This window comes from Saccopteryx bilineata, chromosome 1, assembly GCF_036850765.1.
Source record: "Saccopteryx bilineata isolate mSacBil1 chromosome 1, mSacBil1_pri_phased_curated, whole genome shotgun sequence".
NCBI lineage: Eukaryota > Metazoa > Chordata > Mammalia > Chiroptera > Emballonuridae > Saccopteryx > Saccopteryx bilineata.
The window spans coordinates 363,381,072-363,404,736 of NC_089490.1; the positions used below are offsets into that span (position 1 = coordinate 363,381,072).

The window sequence follows — 23,665 nt, forward strand, 5'->3', positions numbered from 1 at the left end:
GTCCGAGGGCAAGAGAGAAAGACTAGATGGCTTCTGAATAACCATTCTAGTTCTAGGATCATGAAGCAAGCAATGATTTTTAAAAAAGGAAAGTAATACAATCAGAAGAATTTAAGACAGCATTCTTTTCACATTCAATAAATTCAAGCACTTACATATAAAAGACTAGAGATCAGGGAAATGACACTTCTAAAAATCAGATAAATTTGTGGCATTAAAAGGCAGCAAAGTGTCACCCAGTATGCTTTACTTACAGAAACTTGGTAATATTTCTCTCTCCTTTTGCAAGATATACAGGATATGGATGGGGTTTGGAATGACATGAAGAGAGCAGTGTACAAAATGAAGGTTCATATAAGTGGCTGTGTTCACTTTGGTCTTATTTCAAACCAAACCAGTATGGTGGTCAGCTGTCAGCCAAAGAGAACAGGGCAGGAACAGAGCCAATCAAGCTGTGTTAAGTAACCCAGTCATTCCACAGAAATATGTACAGCTCTTGTTCCCCGGCAGTATAGCTGGCAACAGTACAGCAGTAATTTGAGGGGTTTTCTATAGAGTGCTTATGAGTTTGATTTCACTGTTGGCTTCTTGCCATTGTAACCTATACACTGGGTAGCTCTCTGAGTTACTCAACTATGTGCTTAGAAGATAAAAAATCAGATTTTTCACTTTGGTAGGCATGAAGTCAGCTGAGTTCTCACTTTGCCAAATGCTTCTCTTTTTTTTGTTTGTTTTGTTTTGTTTTGTTTTTAACTCCTCAGGTTAGGAAAAATACATAGTTTGTATTGCCAAGCACTTTCCCCCTACACTTTGAGCCATGTATTCTTTCTCTGGGAAACTAAATTCCTTCTTTTTTACCCATAACTCATCCAACTGTTTTCTCTGACAACTTAAATCTTTAGAGCCTTTTAAATACCACTTCTCTCATTTTATCTCCATTACTCTTCTTTTTTCATACTTTCCCCCGGCAATCAAAAAATACATAAAATTTGCCAGATTTGAAGTAAAAAAAGATAAATATAATTCAATTTCTGAGGTTCAAGGTGATGTTTCACTTGAGACCAAATAAACTTTCCATTACCTATTTGCACTTTCATACAACTCTCTTCTGATACACTTGAAGGGCAAAATGCAGTTTAACAGCAATGCACTATTGGTCTTCATTTGGGTGAGCAATCATGTGTTTGGGAATATTTCATTTTGAGTCAACTTCAGCTGCTTTCTATATACAAATATCACCTCATGATCCTAATAAATAATACATTTCAAAAATGGTTGTGATATTAGAAGTGAACTACTCTCACCAGTGCTACCATTTAAAAATCAAAAGCCAAAATTATGGTGGTAGGTTGGGGGAGTAAGTAGAAGATATACAATGAAAATGATTGGAATATACTGGGAAGCATAGTGAATGAGCAGAAGTACTGATCATCTCCACCCTTTGGTTCATCAGTGTACAATTAGAAAATGCTCCTTCTTGACTCTAAAAATATATAAATCTCCAAAAGAATGCCATTCACTTGTAAACAGATATACAGTCCCCACCAGGGTTACCCATTTCACTTCTACTTCAGGCGGAATACCCAGTTACTTTCCTGAAGGAAGACCTTCTCACCTCCCAAATTCCTTTCTAAGAAGTATTTCATTTTCACTGCTGTGAATTGGTAGAGTGAAGTGGAAAAGCTCAAATCCCACTATCAGAAATTCATCAAAAGAATGTCATTAAAGTTAAGACTTCAAAATGAGATTTCATACCAAAACCAATTAACAAACTGTAGTTAGTTAGCTACTATAGTACTCTCAATAGTGTAATTCAGCCATACTATGGAATTAATGGGTTTCAGTAGGTTACCCAAGGAACCAAATCACCATCTATAACATGCTTTCTCTATTAATACCCAATCCAAATTCAAAACAACAAACTTTCAGAACTTTATCTATTAGTAAGTTGAAAATTGCCTACAAATACATTTCTGTTTATACTTCAGAAAGTCTTCTTGTGATATAAAGAAATACTAAAAAAAAAAAAAAAAACAGGCAATTGACTATCAGCCTTTTTAAAGTAAGTCATATGCTTTACAAAAAAAAAAAGAGCATAAATAAAAAAGAAAACTAAGAATCCAATGTGAAAGCTATAAATTACTTCCTCATTTACTATATATTATATATTCTGGGATTTTCAAATATAATACTTGGAAGTATGCATAAACAAATGATATTTATGGCTGTCATATGTCATTAATATTATAAAACTGATAACCATGCCAATATTATATATTATGAGTAATGGAAAAATATAGACAGTTTCTAAAATTATATACACCCTTATATTTTCCTGACTATAGGCGATTCAGATGCTGCCTTTAAAAATTCACAAGGTTCTAAGCTGAGGATACCAGAAAGTTAACAGAACTACAAGTCAATCTATTCTCATGAAAATTCCAGAAAAATAACTAAATGCACACTTACATATGAGGAAGGTTATGTGGGTCCATATAAATGCCATCAGAACTTCTCATAAATCCAACAAATGTACTGTACAGATAGGATGCCTAAATGATCTAATAAAAACCAATTTCTAATGATTAAGAAAAACTAGCTTGCTACAGAAAGGCAAACAATGTTCACAAACAAAACCTGGATTCAAAGGAATGAATCCTGGTATGAATGAACCTGGGTATGAATTATGAAGGTTTTAATAGAAAATAAAACAACATTTTCAGTAAGAATTAGAATAAAATTTAACTTGAGAAACTGGGGTGGAAAAGTGGGAGATATCAGGACTTCTCTTGAGATGAGGCATAAAGCATAACTGAGTATATTATTCTTCCATTTTAATAGAAATAAACTACTGATCTCTATGGACACATAATAGTGTGGGGGTTGGGGGGGAAGAGGAGTGTGGGAGGGATAGAGGTGATGTAGAGGGGGATACATGGTGATGGGGGGAGACTTGACTTAGAGTGGTGATCACACAATGTACTATACAGGTGATGTATTATAGGAATGAGCACCTGAGACCTGCATAATTTTATTGACCAATGTGACTCCAATAAATTCCATTTTAAAAAGTTCTAGCCAGACCAGGCGGTGGCGCAGTGGATAGAGTGTCAGACTGGGATGCGGAAGACCCAGGTTTGAGACCCCGAAGTCACCAGCTTGAGTGCAGGCTCATCTGCTTTAAGCAAAGCTCGCCAGCTTGGACCCTAGGTCACTGGCTCGAGCAAGGAGTTACTCGGTCTGCTGAAGGCCCACGGTTAAGGCGCGTATGAGAAAGCAATCAATGAACAACTAAGGTGTCGCAACAAAAAACTGATGATTGATGCTTCTCATCTCACTCTCTGTTCCTGTCTGTCCCTATCTATCCCTCTCTCTGACTCTCTCTCTCTGTCTCTGAAAAAAAAAAAGGTTTTAAGATATTGAGACTTGTAGTATAAGGTCAGAAGTACTGCCTGCAACTAACTGCACTATGACATTCACATTCATCTGCTGAGCCTGAAGTCCTACAGCAGCTGCAGACTCTGATGTCCAATCAGGCTTCCCAAATCTTCCCCTAGAGCCTATGTGCTAGTGGCACCACATTGCACATGCTCCTCTCACCCATCTGCCTCCCATCCCTCTCTGCCATCAGATATTCCTTTTTCTTTTTTTTATTTTATTTAGAAAATTAAATTTAACAGGGTGACATTGATCAATAAGAGTACACAGGTTTCAGGTGAACATTTCTATAGCATTAGAACTGTTGATTATGTTGTATAACCATCACCCAAAATCAAATCATTTTCTGTCACCCTATATTTGTCCCTCTTTACACCCTTCCCCCCACCATCACCTCCCTCATGTCCCCCTCCCCCTGGGAACCACTTCAATTTTATCTATGTCCATGAGTCTCAGTTTTATATCCCACCTATGTATGAAATTATACAGTTCTTAGCTTTTTTATATATATTAACCTTTTTGATTTACTTATTTTACTCAGTATAATGTTCTCAAGATCTATCCATGGTGTCATAAATGGCAATATATCATCATTTCTAATGGCTGAGTAGTATTCTACTGTATATATGTACCAGATCTTCTTTATCCAATCCTCTATCAAGGGACACTGGTTGTTTCCATGTCTTGGCCACTGTGAATAATGCCGTGATAAATATGTGGGTGGATGTGTCTTTACATACCAGTGTTTTTGAGTTTTTGGAGTAGATACCCAGTAGAGGGATTGCTGGGTCACATGGCAGTTCTATTCTTAATTTTTTGAGAAACCACCATACTTTTTTCCATAATGGTTGTTAATTCAAAATGGATCAGACTTAAATATAAGATCTGAAACGATAAATTACAAAGAAGAAAACATAGGTACTACACTCATTGACCTTGGTCATAGAGAACAGTTTACGAATTTGAGCCCAAAGGCAAGTGAACTAAAGGCAAAAATAAATGAATGGGACTACATCAAACCAAAGAGCTTCTACACAGCAAAAGATAACTGACAACAAAACAAATAGGCAGCCACCTAAATGGGAGATGATATTTGCAAACAGCTCTGATAAGGGGTTAATATCCAAAATATACAAAGAATGCAGAAAGCTCAGCAAAAAACAAACAAACAAACAATTCAACTAAAAAATGGGGAGAGGGCCCTGGCCGGTTGGCTCAGTGGTAGAGCGTCGGCCTGGCGTGCAGAAGTCCCGGGTTCGATTCCCAGCCAGGGCACACAGGAGAAGCGCCCATCTACTTCTCCACCCCTCCCCTCTCCTTCCTCTCTGTCTCTCTCTTCCCCTCCCACAGCCGAGGCTCCATTGGAGCAAAGATGGCCCGGGCACTGGGGATGGCTCCTTGGCCTCTACCCCAGGCGCTAGAGTGGCTCTGGTTGCAACAGAGCGACGCCCCGGAGGGGCAGAGCATTGCCCCCTGGTGGGCAGAATATCGCCCCCTGGTGGGCGTGCCAGGTGGATCCCAGTCGGGCACATGCGGGAGTCTGTCTGACTGTCTCTCCCCGTTTCTAGCTTCAGAAAAATACAAAAAAAAAAAATGGGGAGAGGACTTGAACGGACATTTCTCCCAAGAGGACATACAAATGGTCAACCAACAGATATAAGAAAAGATGCTCATCTTCATTAGCTATTTGAGAAATGCAAATCAAAACTACAATGAGATACCACCTCACACCTGTTAGATTAGCTATTATCAACAAGACAGGTAATAACAAGTGTTGGAGAGTCTGTGGAGAAAAAGGAACCCTCATTCACTGCTGGTGGGAATGCAAATTAGTAATCTCTTTCTTTACCAGGATGTAGTCCTTCAGCCACAGAAACTATGTATTAAAATCAGAGCCCTGCAAACCATCACTGCCAGCTCAGCTGGGAATGGAAGGCCCATCATTCAGCTGCACCTAGTGGAGTAGTGCATGATCCTGGGCATTGTACATTCTACCCAATCGTGAAGGCACCTTTGAAGAAGCATGTTCAAGTGGTATGTCCTTGTTTGTGACCTGGTAAAGAGTCAGCGTGTGTGTATTTTGGGTGAATTTTGTTGTGTGGGTGTGTGTGTGTGTCTGCCTGCCTGCAAAAACTCACAGCAAATATCTGAGAATATAAGAGCTTCACAGAATTGAGTTATGATTTCCTTCTTGAAGTACATCATACAGACAAATAGCTACAGTTAAAATGTAATATTTTATAAAATACATCGTTGTCTTTGTGTGGAGGGACCTAATAGGACCGCAGGGCAGGTCTCTCATGCATCAGTTGGGGGTGAGGGACACTGTGTTCTTTCTTTGCACCCAAAACAACAAGCTAGAAATAAATCTTTGGGAAAATCACCTCAGGTTTTGCCAGGGGAAGAGAGTTAGAAAAGTTTGAGAGGTTCCTTATCAAGAAAAACTGACAGCAAGCCTTTATATTAGACTATATGTGTCTATCCTCTATAATTCTATAGAAATGAGAAAGTATTCTAATCAAGAAAGTTAAGTTTTAATAAAATGTTGTTTTTGAAGTATGATTCGGAAGAAGGATCCTGTGCATGAGGTTTTCATCAGGGGTTTAAAAAAAACAATTTATACTTCTATAAGTAAAATAAGGGTAAATGGCATTTCACTGTGATGGGCTGCTATGAGCTCTATAATATCACCAGTACAAATGATATTTCCTAGGATTTTGTTTTCCCTTAAGAAAATAAAAAACAGGAAAAAAATTTTTACATAATCATGAGTCATAGGGGTAAGAAATGGACATATAAATAACTGTTAGCTCAGTGTAAAGGATCCCTGAAGAAAGGGGAGAAGCCCAGGAGATGTGCACATCAAATAAAAATGGAAACTGTGGCTATATTTTAGTGCAAACCAATATTCTCTCTTCAGGAATCATCCCCTCTGGCTCACTGCTGACAATCCATAGATAGTGTATGAGTGAGATGAGTTCAGGAGTAAGATGAACAGGGATGCTCCACGGCAGGTAAATAAATTTGTTTCCACTGAGATAATTATTCTTACCGTGTGTCACTGCTCTCATGGCATAAACAGGACAGGTGATGACATCCTATAAAATGCAATTTTTATTCCTATACTCCTGACATTGAGATATATAACTCATTCAGCTCTCCCAAATTTTTTTTTTGCTCTGAAGCTATGAGTGGGTTTTGTTATTATTGTTGTTCTTGTTGTTTGCCTTTTTTAAAATTGCTATCATCAACTATGTGATAACATTAAGAGAATGGGGTTGAGAGGCAGGGATGTGACTGTCTTTATATTAGGCAACCTGGTCCTATAAAAGGACTATATATGTTATTATGGGAGATAGTTAAATATAGATATATCATTTGGATTTTTTTAGAGGTTAATATCTGCATTATGTAATCCCTGTGCAACACCTGTTTTCTCAAATCAATGCCCTCTCCCAAACCTCACATTCTTTCAGACCTAACCTAGGCAAGAAACAAAAAAATCACAATCTTCTATACCAACAAATAATTTTTCTAACTATAATTCATTAGTACTTTATTCCAAAAGCATATGAATACTTATAAGATGGTTAATCCTCATTAAAAACTAAGATTACATGACATAATTACATGTAAATAAGAAAAATGAATTAAACTCTTACCCTTTCCTATGTCGGGCACTAGTTGTGAATCATATATACAATTAGAGTTATATTGCCAAGCTAAAAATATTGGTAAAGATCTAAAAATGACAAACAGTGCCTTTTAAATTAATGTCTTATTAGTTGAGTGAAGTACACTGACAAAGAATAATTTATGCTTATTCAAACTGCACTCGACATCTTCAGGTGTTTCCAAATGAGCTCACAGAAGAGTGATTAAATGCATCTGATAACAAGCCACACATTGCTGAAATTACTTACCGCCTCATTTTATGATTAATTAAACATGTAGATTAAAGTTGCAAAAGAATTTAGATTAATGAGCAAGTTAAGTCTTGCTGATATAAGTGAATTGGGAATTGGATGCTCTGTGGAACTTTATAAACATGCATTTTATAATGAATAAGACAAGGCTACATGCAGAATCATGGCCACCAGGGCCTTTTGACGATGCAGTCTTTTTTAACATGGTTTGACAGCTTTCAAATAACATTCTTCTATAGGCTTTAAACTTTGTGCTTTGCTGTAAAACACAAGACTACATAACTCGTACCAGGAGTACGATTATTTTCAAGCTCTCCAAGGTAATGACCCCCTGTAGCAGCAGCTGTTCAGAAAAAATTACAAGCTCAATTGTTATTTTAATCAGAGATAGTTTTGTAGTTAAAAGCAGTTATGCAACTTGTAAAATTATATGACACCTCATCAGTACCTTCTCTTCAACACTTCTTCCTCCAAAAGTAACACCATCCCCAGAAAGTCATAGCTTCCAGAGGACTTATTAGCAAAGCAGGGTGCTCAGTCATTCATAAAATATTCAAAGCCATTTATTAGTGAAGTTTCCATGCTAGGAAAGGTTATGTTTAAATTTATGACAACTCATCATTTCCAAGAGTGTGTCAAAATATCTGCTGGGGTTTGCGGAGTATACAATTTTTCACTTTTAAGATCAGCTTTACCTAATCCACATAACTTAGACTGTGCCAAAAGCAAGTTGAACTTTATAATTTTCCAGAGCAAGAGAAATTCAGGTAGTTCACAGAGATGCTGCGTTCTCCTTTGCAGGAATACAGAAGCAAAGAGAAATTGAGCCAAAGTTACTTAATCAGCTTATGGTTTCAAATCTATTTCACTTTTATCACTAAGCTGGTAGCACAATGCCATTTTTTACTACTGTAGCATGATAAAGACACTCCTATAAATTCTTTAAATAAATCCAACCTGCTTTCTAAAATATACCTCTAATTCTTTTCTACTTATCTCCAGACCTTACATATGATTCATTTATTGGCAAGAGTGAAATTTTTATAGTGTTAATTTTTTTCCTTTCAATTTAGAATTTTTTTAGATCAAAAGCCTTACCAAGAAAACTATGGAAATTTTCACTAAGAATCAAAAGGAACTGCTTCAAAACACAGGTGGCAAATTACCATCATTAACCCCACATATTTATCATGTGGACATAATTGCCCACTTGAAAATTTATGCTAATGAAAATATAATATTGAGACATAAGTCTCTGGCTATACTAAAATTCATTAAAAGTTAAAATCATTTTTATAAGCAGCCAAAACAAAATAGTCCCCATTTGCTTTGTTTGTTAAAAATATATTAAGTCAGTGTTTTTTACCGAGTAATGTGAACCACATTTTATCACCATAAGAGGTTATTTCAAATTTATAAGCTTTTTATTCTTATACTTCAACTTTTGAATGTAATAGTAAGGACTTTTAGAAAAATATGTACCCAAATACTTCAAGGACCAATAATACACTTTTATCTTTTTTATACTCTTCAAAAGAGGAAACCTGACAACATAATGGTTATGTTAGCATGAAAGAAGCAAGGTTAGATAACAAATGAAAAAAATTCCTTTGCAATTTTAAATGCATTTGGTATATGCCAGAAGGGCACAGATTATTCAGACAGCTCAACAAGCCACCAAATTTTAAGAATAAAATTCTTTCTACTTAGTCATTGCCATATTATTTCTAGGCCCCACAAGTTATTAGGTGTGTCCTGGAATTACTAATAACTTAAAAGAAATTGTGTCATTCCAAAGGCATTTTAATACAAGAAGATATATTTATTTCCCCATGAAAGTAATTTTTGTAAAATAACTGTAATTTTCTCCTTAATACTGAGTATACTTAGCCATTATATAAATACATACTTACGATTATTAGCATGTTTTAATTTTTTGATAAATACTTTATACAGTTTACCTGCATTAAATACATAAATTTACTGGTTATTTAAAGAGTTAAATGTTTACCTAAAATACCAAAGTAGGTACTTTGCCTTGAAATTTAGAAAAAGTGAATAATTTAAAATATCCCAAATCAGCCATAATGTAACATAAAAACTCCTTAACATTCTTTTTCATTAAATCAAGATGGCAATTTATTGTAACATATTTTCTTTTATTTCACAACACATAGTCATGTGGGCTATGAATCTTGCATTTCTAAGGGGAGATTAATATTTTCTCTATTTCACATATGAGTAGAAAAAATATTAAAATACTCACCAGAGACTAAAATGAGATGACTAAATTTATTTTCACATGTGATTGGGTCAAGATTTGTCAAGGTGAACTACAAATGCATTAATATCTACAAAACTGCCAAATGTTGAATTATTAATAGTGTCAGCTCCATGATTTCAGTTCATGCCCTATAGAGGAGTTTGTGAGATCCATCAAAACTTGGCCTCTCCACATGTTTACAAGCATCCAGAAGGCAACATGTTTTAAACTAAAAATAAAGTGACTCGAACTAAGCAAACTATCATCAAGGCCAGACTAAAGTTCGTATATGCAAAGACCCAGTCTATAGCAAAGGGTGCAAATGAAGCCAGGGGCCACTCCATGCCAGAAACTTGACAGCTCAGCACCCAGCACTGGAGATACCAGGCAGATGACTAAAGGTGGTTCTTTGTTTAGCCGGATCAGCAGAATTATGTACTACACTTATAAATTGTATGTATCAATGAAAGTATTCAAGAACCAAAAACAATGCTGAAAATTGACTCCAAAACTATTATGGCTTATTACTTTTTATTCTATTTTACTGTAAAATTTTTAGTTCTCTTAAGCAAAGAGTTAGTTAACTAGAAAAATTCTAAATTTTTCCTTTAGTGAAAAAATAAAAGATTTCTCTACTTTCTAGATTAGTTATGTTAGAACTACTTCTAAAATCTTCATATATCCAAAACATTTGTGTGAGCAGTGTACTTTAGTAGTGGTCTTTTATAAGTTGTTTGGTAATTTATAGTATGATTATATATATAGTCAAAGGTTTCTAAACTTTACTCTGTACTTTATATTGCATCATTTTCAAGATAGATAATTGAGATAAATACTGATTTTGTTTATAAAATACATAACCTACACCTAAAACTAATGTTATGTCAATTATATCGTAAAGAAATAAATACAAATGGGCTAGAAACTTGGGAAATTTTAACATTTTGATACTTATCTGCACAATCTTTCATTCAATAGTTATGTATCCTATAATAGAAGCATTTCTGAAAAATGTTTAATTATGGTAGTAAAATGGTTTAATTTTACTAATCTAAAGATTAGCCAATAATCCCAATAGTTTTAAATACTACAATTTAAAACTAGAAAATGTAAAGAAAATGGGTATTAACATTACCTAGACCTTAGTATTAGACCACAAAAATGCAATGCAATCCTCATTTGCATGGAAATAATAAGTGGGAACATTAGTTATACTCATAAACTATATATATATACATATATATATATTATACCTGGGCTCTTATACAAAGTGATGAGGGGTCACAAAGTCCTTCTTGAAGCATTTTCCTTTCCTCATCAGAAGATATAGAATGTCTAAAAAGAAGAAACTAATAGTTATTGGACCCACTATCTGCCAGATATAAAATAAATGTTCTCTATGCATCAGATAATCTTCCCAACAAGCACACCCACTTCACAGATGAGGAAATTGAGTCTCAAGCTAAATAATTTGTCAAGAGTTATACCACTGATGGAGGTGAGAATAAAGCCCTGTGAACCCAACTCCTAGGTTCATTTGTTCTTTCTGCTACCTTATGCTTATTTATAGCCTATACTATCTTTGTGTTTTTATTATTCTCTGCTAGCTAGAATTCCTTTTTGGTTCTTCTCAGTTAATCCATTCCTACCACGTTTTTCCATGATTCACCTACTCCAAAAAGTATGTTGTATTCTCTCACCACTTTGTTTAAAAGCCTTTATTACAACACTTATAGTTACAAGAATTCACACAATATACAGTTACATATTACCAATATTGCCATCTATTTTACAGCAATGTAATCAGAAAATAGTTTCATTGACAGAATGTATGTTTCTCTCATTCTTTTATTCTGTACTCCTCTATCCTCTCTTACTTTCACAGGAACTGTTATTATTACTATAATCATTATTACTATTATTCTATATTATCTACCCCAATCAACCATCACTTGCTCACATGCTGTTCTCTGGATCCCTAAAATCATATCTTTTTCTGCTTTTGATCTGCTCAAATGGTCTTATATTCTTAAACCACCTCTTTTCCTTTTCAATCAAAAATTCTATTCTTCAATATTTTATAAAAGGTATAAGACACTATTAAATATTCATTTTTGCAACAAATATCTAAACATTTATCATCTTCTAGAAACTAAGAACAGAGAAACAAAATAGAGCTTATTTGTCTAAAAGCTTGCAATCTACCACAAAGAAATAAACAACCCAAAATTTATAACATAGATTTGTGTCATAATAAAAGTACATTTTTTAAAAGTGATGTGGATATAAAGAACAAAGAGTAGTAAGTCATTTGTGGAGGTAGTAGTACAGAAAGACTTCATATTGTAGGTGGTATCTAAGATAATGCTTCATTAACAGGACCCAGGCAGAGAAATAGCAATAGTAACTATCTTTTATGGAATATACTTGATGTGTGAAGCACTCAATATAGTGCAATATAATTTCTTCACACACATGGAAACTTCTGCTTCTGACCAAGATGGACAAACAGGGGCTGGATTTACTCTTCTGGCTTAAGCATCTAAAAAAATGAACAAAATATAGGAAAATGACAGTTCTCAAACACTGAACATCAGGCAATGAAGAATAGTAATTCCTAAGAAAGGAAAAACAAATGAGGGTATCCTTAAAGGTTACTGCATAAAAAAGGAAATTACTGACTGCAGTGCACAGAGGCAGAGCATAATGAGTTAAGAAGGTAGAGCTGGGAATCTAGGGAGCCAAGACAGCTATAGTCCATAGAGCAGAGTAATAGAGGAGTCAGCCCTGCACATAGACTTCTAGAGATTGGCACAGTCCCTCGCAGATTTTAAGCAATTACTGATCAGCTGCTTTGTGTATATAAGGAAACTAACCAAGGTTAGGGAAAGATATCCAAAAGGAGCAGAGAGAATAGTCCCAGAGCTCATATAAGGCCAGGAATAGTTTATTTTCCCATGATCAAAAGTATAAAACTTCATAACACAAGGGACACTGGTGAGTCTTAACAGTGGAGAAAATTAACATTACACTAAAGGCTGCACTAGTTCCAACATACAAAGCTTAAAAGCAAGGAAAGGATTGAAAGGATCAAACTGTATCCAAGTATCTTAACTACATACCAGAAAAAAAAACTAAAAAATATTTATAGAAATATTCAGTACTCAACAAAGTAAAATTCACAATTTTTGGCATCCAGTAAAAAACTACCAGCCATGCAAAGAAGCAGAAAAATACAACCCATAATGAAGAGAAAAATCAATTAATCGAAACTTATCCAGAAATGACACAGATGATAGAATGAGTAGACAAGGGTATTAAAACAGTTATAGTTGTGTTCTATTTCTTATGGAACTAAAAGACTGACCATATTAAGTATAGGCATTGAATATATAATAACGATTCAAATTTAACTTCTAGAGATAAAAAATATGTCTGAAATGAAAAATACATTGTGTGAAAATAAAAGTAGATTAAGCATACCAAACAAAAACAAGTAAACTTAATGTAAAGATTTATCAATAGAAACCATCAAAAATAAAACTGAAAAAAATGTGAAAAGAATCAGTGAGCTGTAAGATAACTTCAAGTTACTTAACAAATGTGAAATTGGATTCCACACAAAAAAAAATGGAAGTGAACAAATAAATATCTGAAGAAATACTGGCTGAAATTTTTCCAGATGTGACAAAAACTAAACCCACAAATACAAAAATTAAAAAAAAAACTCGAGCTCAAGAAACATTAAGAAAACTACACCTAGGCACAAAGTAATCATATTACTTACAACCAGCAAAAAGAGAAAATCATAAAAGCAGCCAGAGGAAAATGACACATCATATTTGAAGAACATATATTTTAAGAATTACAGCAGACTTGTTTTTAAAAACAATATAGACTTATTTTTTAAAATAATGCAAGCAAAAAATAATCAATATCTTTACATTATCAAAGAAGTTAATCTAAAATTTTATACCTAGCAAAATAAAGATTTTTTCAAAAACACAAAAGCTGAAGAAGATCTTACCAGCTGATCAGCATACATATTTTACAAGAAATGTTAGATCCTTTAGGCAGAAGGTATTGTTACCAAGTGAAAGCTGAATCTATACAAAGGAGTAAAATACAGTGAAAATGGTATATACAGGTAAATATAAAAGACTCTTTTTAAATCTCTGTCAAATGCCACTGACTATTCAAATCAAAAATTATTTTTAGAATTATAACATATGTAGAAGTGATGTGTATGGCAACAATAGCACAAAGGCTAGGAGAGAGAAATGAAAGTATACTAGTATAAGATTCTTATACAGTATGTAAAATGGGATAATATTACTTGAAGTAAGAATATCATAAGTTGTTTAGTGTTGCTGTAAACTGTAAATCAAACACTAAAACAAAATAAAACAAAAAATTAGAATAAACCAACAAAATATTTAAAATAACTTCATAAACATTATCAATAAATTAAAAAGAAAGCAGGAAAAAGGGAATAATGAACAGATGATACAAATAGAAAACAAAGAACAGATTCAACCACATAATCACATTAAATGTAAATGGTCTAAACACCCAAATTAAAAGGGAAAGATTGTCATACTAGAATAAAATGCAAGCTCAATTGCATGCAGTCTATTAAATACCCTTTTAAAAATGAAAAACAATATTTTAAAAGTGAAAATATAAAGCAATATATACCACAGTGCCACTAATAAAAAGAAAGTTGCAGTAGCTACCAGACAAAGTAGATTAGAGTAAGGAACATTACCTGGGATAAAAAAAAAATTCTTGTGTAATGATAAAGGGATTCAATATATTAGGAGGACATAATGATCCTAAACATTTACTTTTCTAATAGTTACCTAGGTTCAAAATATAAAACAGAAAAACTAATAAAATTACAAGAATTATTCATTTTTAAAATCTTTTTCAGTTAATTACAGAACAAGTACAAAAAAATAAGTAAGTATATAAAATACTTAAACAACACTATCAATCAACTTTACCTAATCTATATTTATAGAACTTGCCAGTCAACAAAAGAAATAAGAGATTAATAAAAGAAGGATATCTAGAAAAATCCCTAAATATTAAGAAATAAAATAATGTTTCTAAATAACTCATTGGTCAATGAAAAAATAAAAAGGAAAATTAGAAAGTATTTTGAATAAAAATGAAAACATCACATATCCAAATTTATGGGATGCAGCAAAGAAATACTTAAAAGTAAATTTACAGCACTAACACCTATATTGAAAACTAGGTCTGAAATTAATAATCTCAAATTTGACCTTAAGAAACTAGAAAAAGAAGAGCAAAATAAAATCAAAGTATACTGAAGGAAAAAACAATAAGAATAAATACTGAAATCAGTAAAATAAAAAAGCAATATTAAATTTTGATATGTAGTGTTTACATTCTTATATCAGATGAGAGGTTATATCACTAAAGATTCTATTATCCTTGTATATTAAAAGAATAATCTATAGCTATTTTGAACAATTCTATGCCAATAGAGTCAACTACTTAGATGAATGCCCTTAAATAAACTGTATACTTAGATGAAATAGACAACCCAATTAGCCCTGTATATATTAAAGAAATTAAATTTTTAGTTAAAAACCTTCCCACAAAGAAAACTCGAACCCCAGAGATGGCTTCACTAGTGAGGTCTTTCAAGCATTTGAAAAGAAATAATATTGATTGTTCACAAACGCTTCCAGAAATTTGAAGAGGAGGAAATACTTCCCAACTCATTCTATGAGGCTACAGTAATCAAGTAATCAAGATAGTGACAGAAAAAATAGACAAATAGATCAATGAAATGAAATGGAAACTCCAGAAATAAACCTATTTTTATATAGTCAACTGATTTTCAACAAAAGCACCAAAACAATTTAGTAGGAAAAAGATAATCTTTTAAGCCAATGATACTGGAATAATTGAATAACTGTAAGCAAAAATATAAACCTTAAACCTTATTTCACCCACTAGAAAAAAAAATTCAAAATAAATCATAGACCTAAATTAAAAGAATAAACTATAAAATTCCTAAAAAATGCATAGGAGAAAATCTTAGTGACCTTGGGTTTTACAAAAATTTCTTAAATGTGACACAAAAAAACATGAAATGTCAAACAAAAGCAATTAATTGGATTTTGTCAAGATTTAAAACTTTTGTTCTTCAAAAGATACTTAAACTAGAAAGTTAACCAATAGACTAGTAGAAAATATGTGCAAAACAAATCGCTGACAAATCACTTGTATGTAGAATATGTAAAAACTATTTCAACTCAATAAAAAAGAAGATAACTTCAATTTTAAAAAACAACAAAAGACTTAAAAGGCACTTTAACAAAGTAGATAGATGGATGGCAACTAAGCAATGAAAAGATGCTCAACACCATCAGCCATTAGGGAAATGCAAATTAAAACCACAATGAGGTACCAGTATAAACACTTGAATGGCTAAAACTGAAGACAAAATATAAGAAGGTAGGGCATCCGAAACTCTCACTCATTGCTAGCAGGAATGTATAAAGGTATAATCACTCCAGAAAAAATTAGCAGTTACTATGAAGTTATACATACACCTATGTAACCAAGCCATTCCACTCCTAGGTATTTACCCAAGAGAAATAAAAGTATATGTCCCCCCTAAGACAAATGTTCAAAGTAGCTTCATTTGTAATAACCAAAAACTAGAAAGGACCTAAATGAATAATCAAATTGTGGTATATCCATACAATGCAATACTCCTCAGCAATTTTAAAATTAAAGTATAGACATATACACATGAGTGAATCTGAAAATAATTATGCTGAATGAAAGAAACTAGACAAAAAAAAAGTACTTAATGTATGACCCCACTTACAGAAAAGTTGTTTCCATGCAATCTAATCTACAGTGACAGCAGATCAACAATTGCCTGGGGATGAGGTCAGGGAAAGATCAAGGAGAGGCAGGAGTAAGGGATTCTGAAGGAACATTAAGATACTTCACACCTGTTAGATAGCTATTATCAACAAGACAGGTAATAGCAAGTGTTGGAGAGGCTGCGGAGAAAAAGGAACCCTAATCCACTGTTGGTGGGAATGTAAAGTAATACAACCATTATGGAAGAAAGTATGGTGGTTCCTCAAAAAACTAAAAATAGAACTACCATATGACCCAGCAATCCCTCTACTGGGTATATACCCCCCAAACTCAAAAACATTGGTACATAAAGACACATGCAGCCCCATGTTCACTGCAGCATTGTTCACAGTGGCCAAGACATGGAAACAACCAAAAAGCCCTTCAATAGATGACTGGATAAAGAAGATGTGGTACATATATACTATGGAATACTACTCAGCCATAAGAAATGATGACATCAGATCATTTACAACAAAATGGTGGGATCTTGTTAACATTATACGGAGTGAAATAAGTAAATCAGAAAAAACTAAGAACTGCATGATTCCATACATAGGTGGGACATAAAAACGAGACTAAGAGACATGGATAAGAGTGTGGTGGTTAGGGGGGGAGGTGAGGAGAGGGAGGGAGAGGGGGGAAAAGAGGGGCACAAAGAAAACCAGATAGAAGGTGACAGAGGACAATTTGATTTTGGATGACAGGTATGCAACATAATTAAATGACAAGATAACCTGGAGATGTTTTCTTGGAACATATGTACCGATTTATTAATGTCACCTCATTAAAATTAATAAAAATTTATTTTAAAAAATGATACTGTTAGGGGTGATGAATATGTAAATTATCTTGATTGTGGAAATAGCTTTACTGTTAACAGTATACCTATATCAAAACTTATCAAATTGTATACTTTAAATACATGCTAGTTATTGTATGCCAATTATAACTCAATAAAGCTATTTTTAAAAGTGCAATAGGGCCCTGGCCAGTTGGCTCAGCAGTAGAGCGTCGGCCTGGCAGGTGGAGATCCTGGGTTCGATTTCCGACCAGGGCACACAGGAGAAGCACCCATCTGCTTCTCCACCCTTCCCCCTCTCCTTTCTCTCTCTTCCCCTCCCACAGCCAAGGCTCCACTGGAGCAAAGTTGGCCCAGGCACTGAGGATGGCTCCAAGGCCTCCACCTCAGGCGCTAGAATGGCTCCAATTGCAGCAGAGCAATGCCCCAGATGGGCAGAGCATCACCCCCATGGTGGGCATGCCGGGTGGATCCTGGTCGAGCACATGTGGGAGTCTGTCTGTCTGCCTCCCCCAACCCCACCCCATCTCACTTCGAAAAAATATAAAAAATAAAAATAAAATGTGCAATAGGTAATATTCTCACTTTACAGGTGAGGCTCCAAGAGGTTATATGATTTGTCTTAGATCACAAGTAGTACATAGCAGTACTCGGGTGTGCTGGGAATTACACATAATATATTTTTCCAGTTTTATTGAGAAATAATTGGTATATGTCGCTGTATAAATTTAAGGCATACAGCATGATGATTTGATTTACATATACAGGCTTAGAGATATTGTAGGTTCAGATCCAGCCATTGCAATAAAGTGAATCTTGCAATAAAGCAAGTCATAATCTTATGTTGGTGTGATGTCTTACCTTAAATTTGTAAAAAATTCAACATCTGTGATGCACAATAAAACAAGGTACAATAAAACGAAGTATGCCTCTGTTGTTAAATGATTATCACAATACGTCCAGCTAACGTCCATCATCTCATATAGGTACAATATAAAAAAAAGAAAAAGGAAAAAAAATTCTCTTTTTTTTTTTTTTTGTATTTTTCTGAAGCTAGAAACGGGGACACAGTCAGACAGACTCCCGCATGCGCCCGATCGGGATCCACCCGGCATGCCCACCAGGGAGCGATGCTCTGCCCCTCCGGGGTGTCGCTCTGTCACAACCAGAGCCATTCTAGCGCCTGGGGCAGAGGCCAAGGAGCCATCCCCAGCGCCCGGGTCATCTTTTGCTCCAATGGAGCCTTGGCTGCGGGAGGGGAAGAGAGAGACAGAGAGGAAGGAGAGGGGTAGGGGTGGAGAAGCAGATGGGCACCTCTCCTGTGTGCCCTGGCCAGGAATCAAACCGGGGACTTCCGCACGCCAGGCCGATGCTCTACCACTGAGCCAACCGGCCAGGGCCAGGATGGACTCTCTTAACAACTATTCTATATATTATACAGCAGTGTTGACTATAGTCAACATGTTGAAAATTACATCCCAACTACCTATAACTGGAAATTTGTACCTTTTGACCACTTTCCTCCAATTCCTTCTTCCCCAACCTCTGCCACTGATAACCACATGACCAATCCCTTTATCTATGAGTTTGGTTGGCAGATATTTTGTTTTTGTTTTGTGTTTTTAGATTCTACATGTATGCAACGTCATACAGTATTTATCTTTCTCTATACGACTTATTTCACTTAACACAATGCCTTCAAGATCTATCCATGTTGTTTCAAATGGTAGAATTTCCTCATTTTTTAGGGCTGAGTGATTTCCACTGCGTATACCACAACTTCTCTTTTTTTTTTTTTTTTTTGCATTTTTCCGAAGCTGGAAATGGGGAGGCAGTCAGACAGACTCTCGCATGCGCCCGACCGGGATCCACCTGTCATGCCCACCAGGGGCGATGATCTGCCCATCTGAGGCGTCGCTCTGTTGCATCCAGAGCCATTCTAGCACCTGAGGCAGAGGCCACAGAGCCATCCTCAGTGCCCGGGCCATCTTTGCTCCAATGGAGCCTCGGCTGCAGGAGGTGAAGAGAGAGACAGAGAGGAAGGAGAGAGGGAGGGGTGGAGAAGCAGATGGGCGCTTCTCCTGTGTGCCCTGGCCAGGAATCGAACCCGGGACTCCTGCATGCCAGGCTGACGCTCTACCACTGAGCCAACCGGCCAGGGCCTTACCACAACTTCTTAATCCAGGGGTCCCCAAACTTTTTACACAGGGGGCCAGTTCACTGTCCCTCAGACCGTTGGAGGGCCAGACTATAAAAAAAAACTATGAACAAATCCCTATGCATACTGCACATATCTTATTTTAAAGTAAAAAAAAACAAAAAACAAAAAAAAAACCAGGAACAAATACAATATTTAAAATAAAGAACAAGTAAATTTAAATCAACAAACTGACCAGTATTTCAATGGGAACTATGGACCTGCTTTTGGCTAATGAGATGGTCAATGTGCTCCTCTCACTGACCACCAATGAAAGAGGTGCCCCTTCCGGAAGTGCGGCGGGTGGGCCGGATAAATGGCCTCAGGGGGTCACATGTGGCCCGCGGGCCGTAGTTTGGGGACCCCTGTCTTAATCCATTCATCTGTCAGTGGACATGTTAGGCTATTTTCAAGACTTGGCTATTGTAAATAATGCCTCTATGATCATGGGGTTGCAGATATCTTTTCAAGTGACTGTTTCATCTCCTTTGTATATATTACCAGAAGTGGAATTGCTGGAAGATATGACAGTTCAATTTTAATTATTTTAGCATCTTCCATACTGATTTCCATAATAGCTGAAATTTACAATCCACCAACAAGGATGACCCTTTCTCCACATTCACACCAGCATTTTTAATGATGGGCATTCTACTCATCATTGTGAGGTAATATCTCATTGTGGTTTTAATTTGCATTTCTTTAATGACTAATGATGTTCAGTATCTTTTCATGTACCTGCTGGCCTTTTGTATATATCGTCTTTGGAACAATGTCTATTCAGGTCCTTTGCCCATTTTTAATTGGGTTATTTGGTTTTTCACTCTTGAGTTGTATAAATTCTTTATATTCTTTGGATATTAACCACATATATGATATGTGGTTGGAAAATAATTTTTTTCATTCTATACGTTTTTTTAAATTTTTTATTAATTTTAATTTACTGTGTCAACATGAATTCAAATGTCCCATTCAATATAACTCCCTCACCCCCACCCTTTTGTCCCCCTTGCCCTCTCTCCCCCCTTCCTTTTGGGATTTGCTGTCCTGTTATCTGTATCTGTGTGTTATGTATATATAATTTCACTAATCCCTTCACCTTCTCAGATCCCATCCCCTCATCCCACTTCCCTCTGACTCTATAGGTTTTCTTTTCACCCTGTTATGGTTTCCTTTGTTGTACAGAAGCTTTTAGTTTGATGTAGTTCCACTTGTTTATTTTTTATTTTTTGCTTGTGCTTTAGGTGTCATATCCGAAAAATCATTATCAATACCCATGTCAAGAAGCATTATTACTATGTTTTCTTCTAGGAGTTTCATGGTTTCATGTCTTAAAATTAAGTCTTTAATCTATTTCAAGTTCATTTTTGTGAGGAGTGTAATATAGGGGTCCAGTTTCATTCTCTTTATATGTGAATATCCAATTACCTCAGCATCATTTATTGAAGAGACTAACTTTTCTCAATTGTGTATTCTTGGTTCCCTTGTCAAATATAGTTGACTATATAGCTTGGATTTATTTCAGGGCCCTTTATTCTGTTCTGTTAGTCTACTTGTCTGTTTTTATGCCAGTACCATACTGTTTTGATTAGTATCACTTAAGATCAAAGAGTGTGATACCTTCTGCTTTATTCTTCTTTCAGGATTTCTTGAGATATTTAGGGTCTTTTGTAGTTCTATATAAACTTTAGGAGTGTTTTTTTTCTTCTTCTGTAAAAGATGCCATTAGAATCTTGATATACATTACATTGAACCTATATTTAGGTAGTATTTACATTTTAACAATATTAGTTATTTGAATCCATGAACATGCGGTGTTATTTTAAAATTAATATGAAGCATCTAATATAATTTGATTCATAGAAGGACTCAAAAGTTGTTTGGAGAGGCTGACCTGTGGTGGCACAATGGATAAAGTGTCAACTTAGAATGCTTGAGGTCACCAGTTTGAGAGCCCAAGCTTGCCCAGTCAAGGCACACACGAGAAGCAACTACTATGAGTTGATGCTTCCTCCTTTTCCCCATCTCCCCTGCCTTTCTCTCTCTCTCTCTCTCTCTCTCTCTCTCATTTACCAGTCTTATTGATCTTACATTGACAAAGTCTCTTCCTTATGTTCTCAAAATATCTACCTTTGTTTAACCCTTTTACCTCCTGCCTGAACTATTGCAATATCCCTCACAAACTGTTTCTCCAGTTCAAGTCCTTTTTATCCATTAATCAACTCTGCTGGTTGAATTAATTTTTCAAAAGCAAATCTTTTGTCTTACCACTGAACTATTTGGTTGTGATGTCCACCTGAAATCTACCAAATGCCTTAACTTAGCCTTATGGGCCACAATCACACTAAATATTATAGCTTATACATACCTTATACCTCAATCAAACTGGATTTCTCATTATTACCTACCCCAGAACTCCCTGCTTTCTTTTGTCTGTTCCATATTCATGTTCCTGCTATTCCCTTCACTACCATGATGCTCCTCTCTCTTCATCCCTTCATCCATTCCACTGACAAAATTCTACTCAACTTTCACAGACCACGAAAAAGCCTGCTTCCTTAGTTTATTTTTCTTAAAGGAACATATCTTTAATTTTTTTTTGAAGCAGTGTGCTATTTTTTACTTTATTAAGGCACTTAAGATATTCAGCATGGGGAATCACATCTCTGCTCATCTCTGCAATAACCAATGCCAATTAATTAACATATATCAATAAACTTTTTGAGTCATGCACTGAGACACTAGAAACAAAAATAAAGGGAATAAGGTTTAATAATTATGTCTAGATTCTAAGGTTCTTGATGACAGAATCTTTGTACTTGTGCATTTGTTTCCAATGCAGCATCTAAAGTTCTACTTTGAATATAGTCAGTACTCAGTATATATTTGTGGAGTTGAATTAATTTCCAACAAATACTAAGCACTCTCCTGGAAAGAAAATATTTGCTACCAAAAAAAAAAAAAAAAATGATTTGCCATAACTGGGAAAACATAATTACATCCTTAAATAGCTTTCTGGGAACAAGTGGAAAGTTAGATGGACCACTGATTACACCATCCAGTGTCATGGTACTATTGGGCCAGATCTTGCCTCACTAAGATACTGAGTTCCAGGTATGCTGGATTGCTTCAAATGATAAATTCCATACGGCCAAAGCTTCCAAGATTGACGGTTTGGTCCAGTAAAGATGTTTATTTCTTCACATCACAGAAATCTGTTTCTTGTACCCTCTTGCGAGTTGACTTTAGGTTGGTATCAGAATTAAATATGTATCTATTCAATATATCTGGGAGACACACTGTCCTGTTAGACCTTACACAGCATTAAAATGTATGCCAGGAAGGCTACATAGCATTACTGATAGCCTAGATATAATGACACCTTTCAGCATTATAAGATTAGGCAAACCTTGCATTTACTCTTAACATGCTTACATTGCCGTCCTTCAGGGGAAATAGAATGGAAAGATACAATAAGGCGACAACAGAAATAAAAGAAAATGAAAATGGTCACTGGTGTTATGCAAAACAAATATTACAACAAAAACATCTTGATAATAATATTTATTAATAACAAGAAAAAAATTCAAGCAGCAAAAAATGAAGTAAGTGCTAGTAGCTCACTGCTTAATGAGCAAACAATGCCCCAGTGTCTGGAACCTGCTGGTATAAGAGTTCCTTGTTTTGAGCCCAGCTCCTCCCATATGCTCTCTCTAAATATGAGTGACACACATGTGACACACATGTCCTCCAGGAAAAATACTCAGTAAGGCATGCAACAATCACTCTGCTCATTTCTGAAATTCAGTTCAGCAGCATGAGTACCAAAATGAGAAGACAGTCTCGGAGAAGGAAAGAGAGAAATGCACTCTCTTTCTGAAGAAGAACAGAACCCAAAAACCTAGGATATGAAATCTGTATTTCTGGAGAGAACTGTTGGCATAATACAGTTGCAATATTCCAACAGGGTGAAAAAAAACACAGGACAGGCCTTTGGGTCATGGCATTCAGTCTCAGAATAAGATATAAGAGTTCTCAGACTAAGACGTAAACCGATTTGAGGTGCTCTGACACAGGTGAACCTGTAGAAATTTTATCAGATAAGTTTATAATCAAGAATATTC

The 23,665-nt window shown here is 35.2% G+C and overlaps 1 protein-coding gene across 7 annotated transcripts in view; it reads right to left on the reverse strand.

Moving 5' to 3' along the window:
• The window catches only part of SOX6 (SRY-box transcription factor 6), a 650,826-nt gene that overhangs the window by 504,610 nt on the left and 122,551 nt on the right, over positions 1 to 23,665 (reverse strand). For 3 of the 7 annotated variants that reach the window (XM_066251026.1, XM_066251029.1, XM_066251022.1), the window contains exon 3: positions 10,881 to 10,962. The exons of the other annotated variants lie outside the window; for them this stretch is intronic. The gene's annotated coding sequence lies outside the window, so the exon portion shown is untranslated. The remainder of the gene's footprint in view (positions 1 to 10,880; positions 10,963 to 23,665) is intronic. 7 annotated transcript variants of the gene reach the window in all.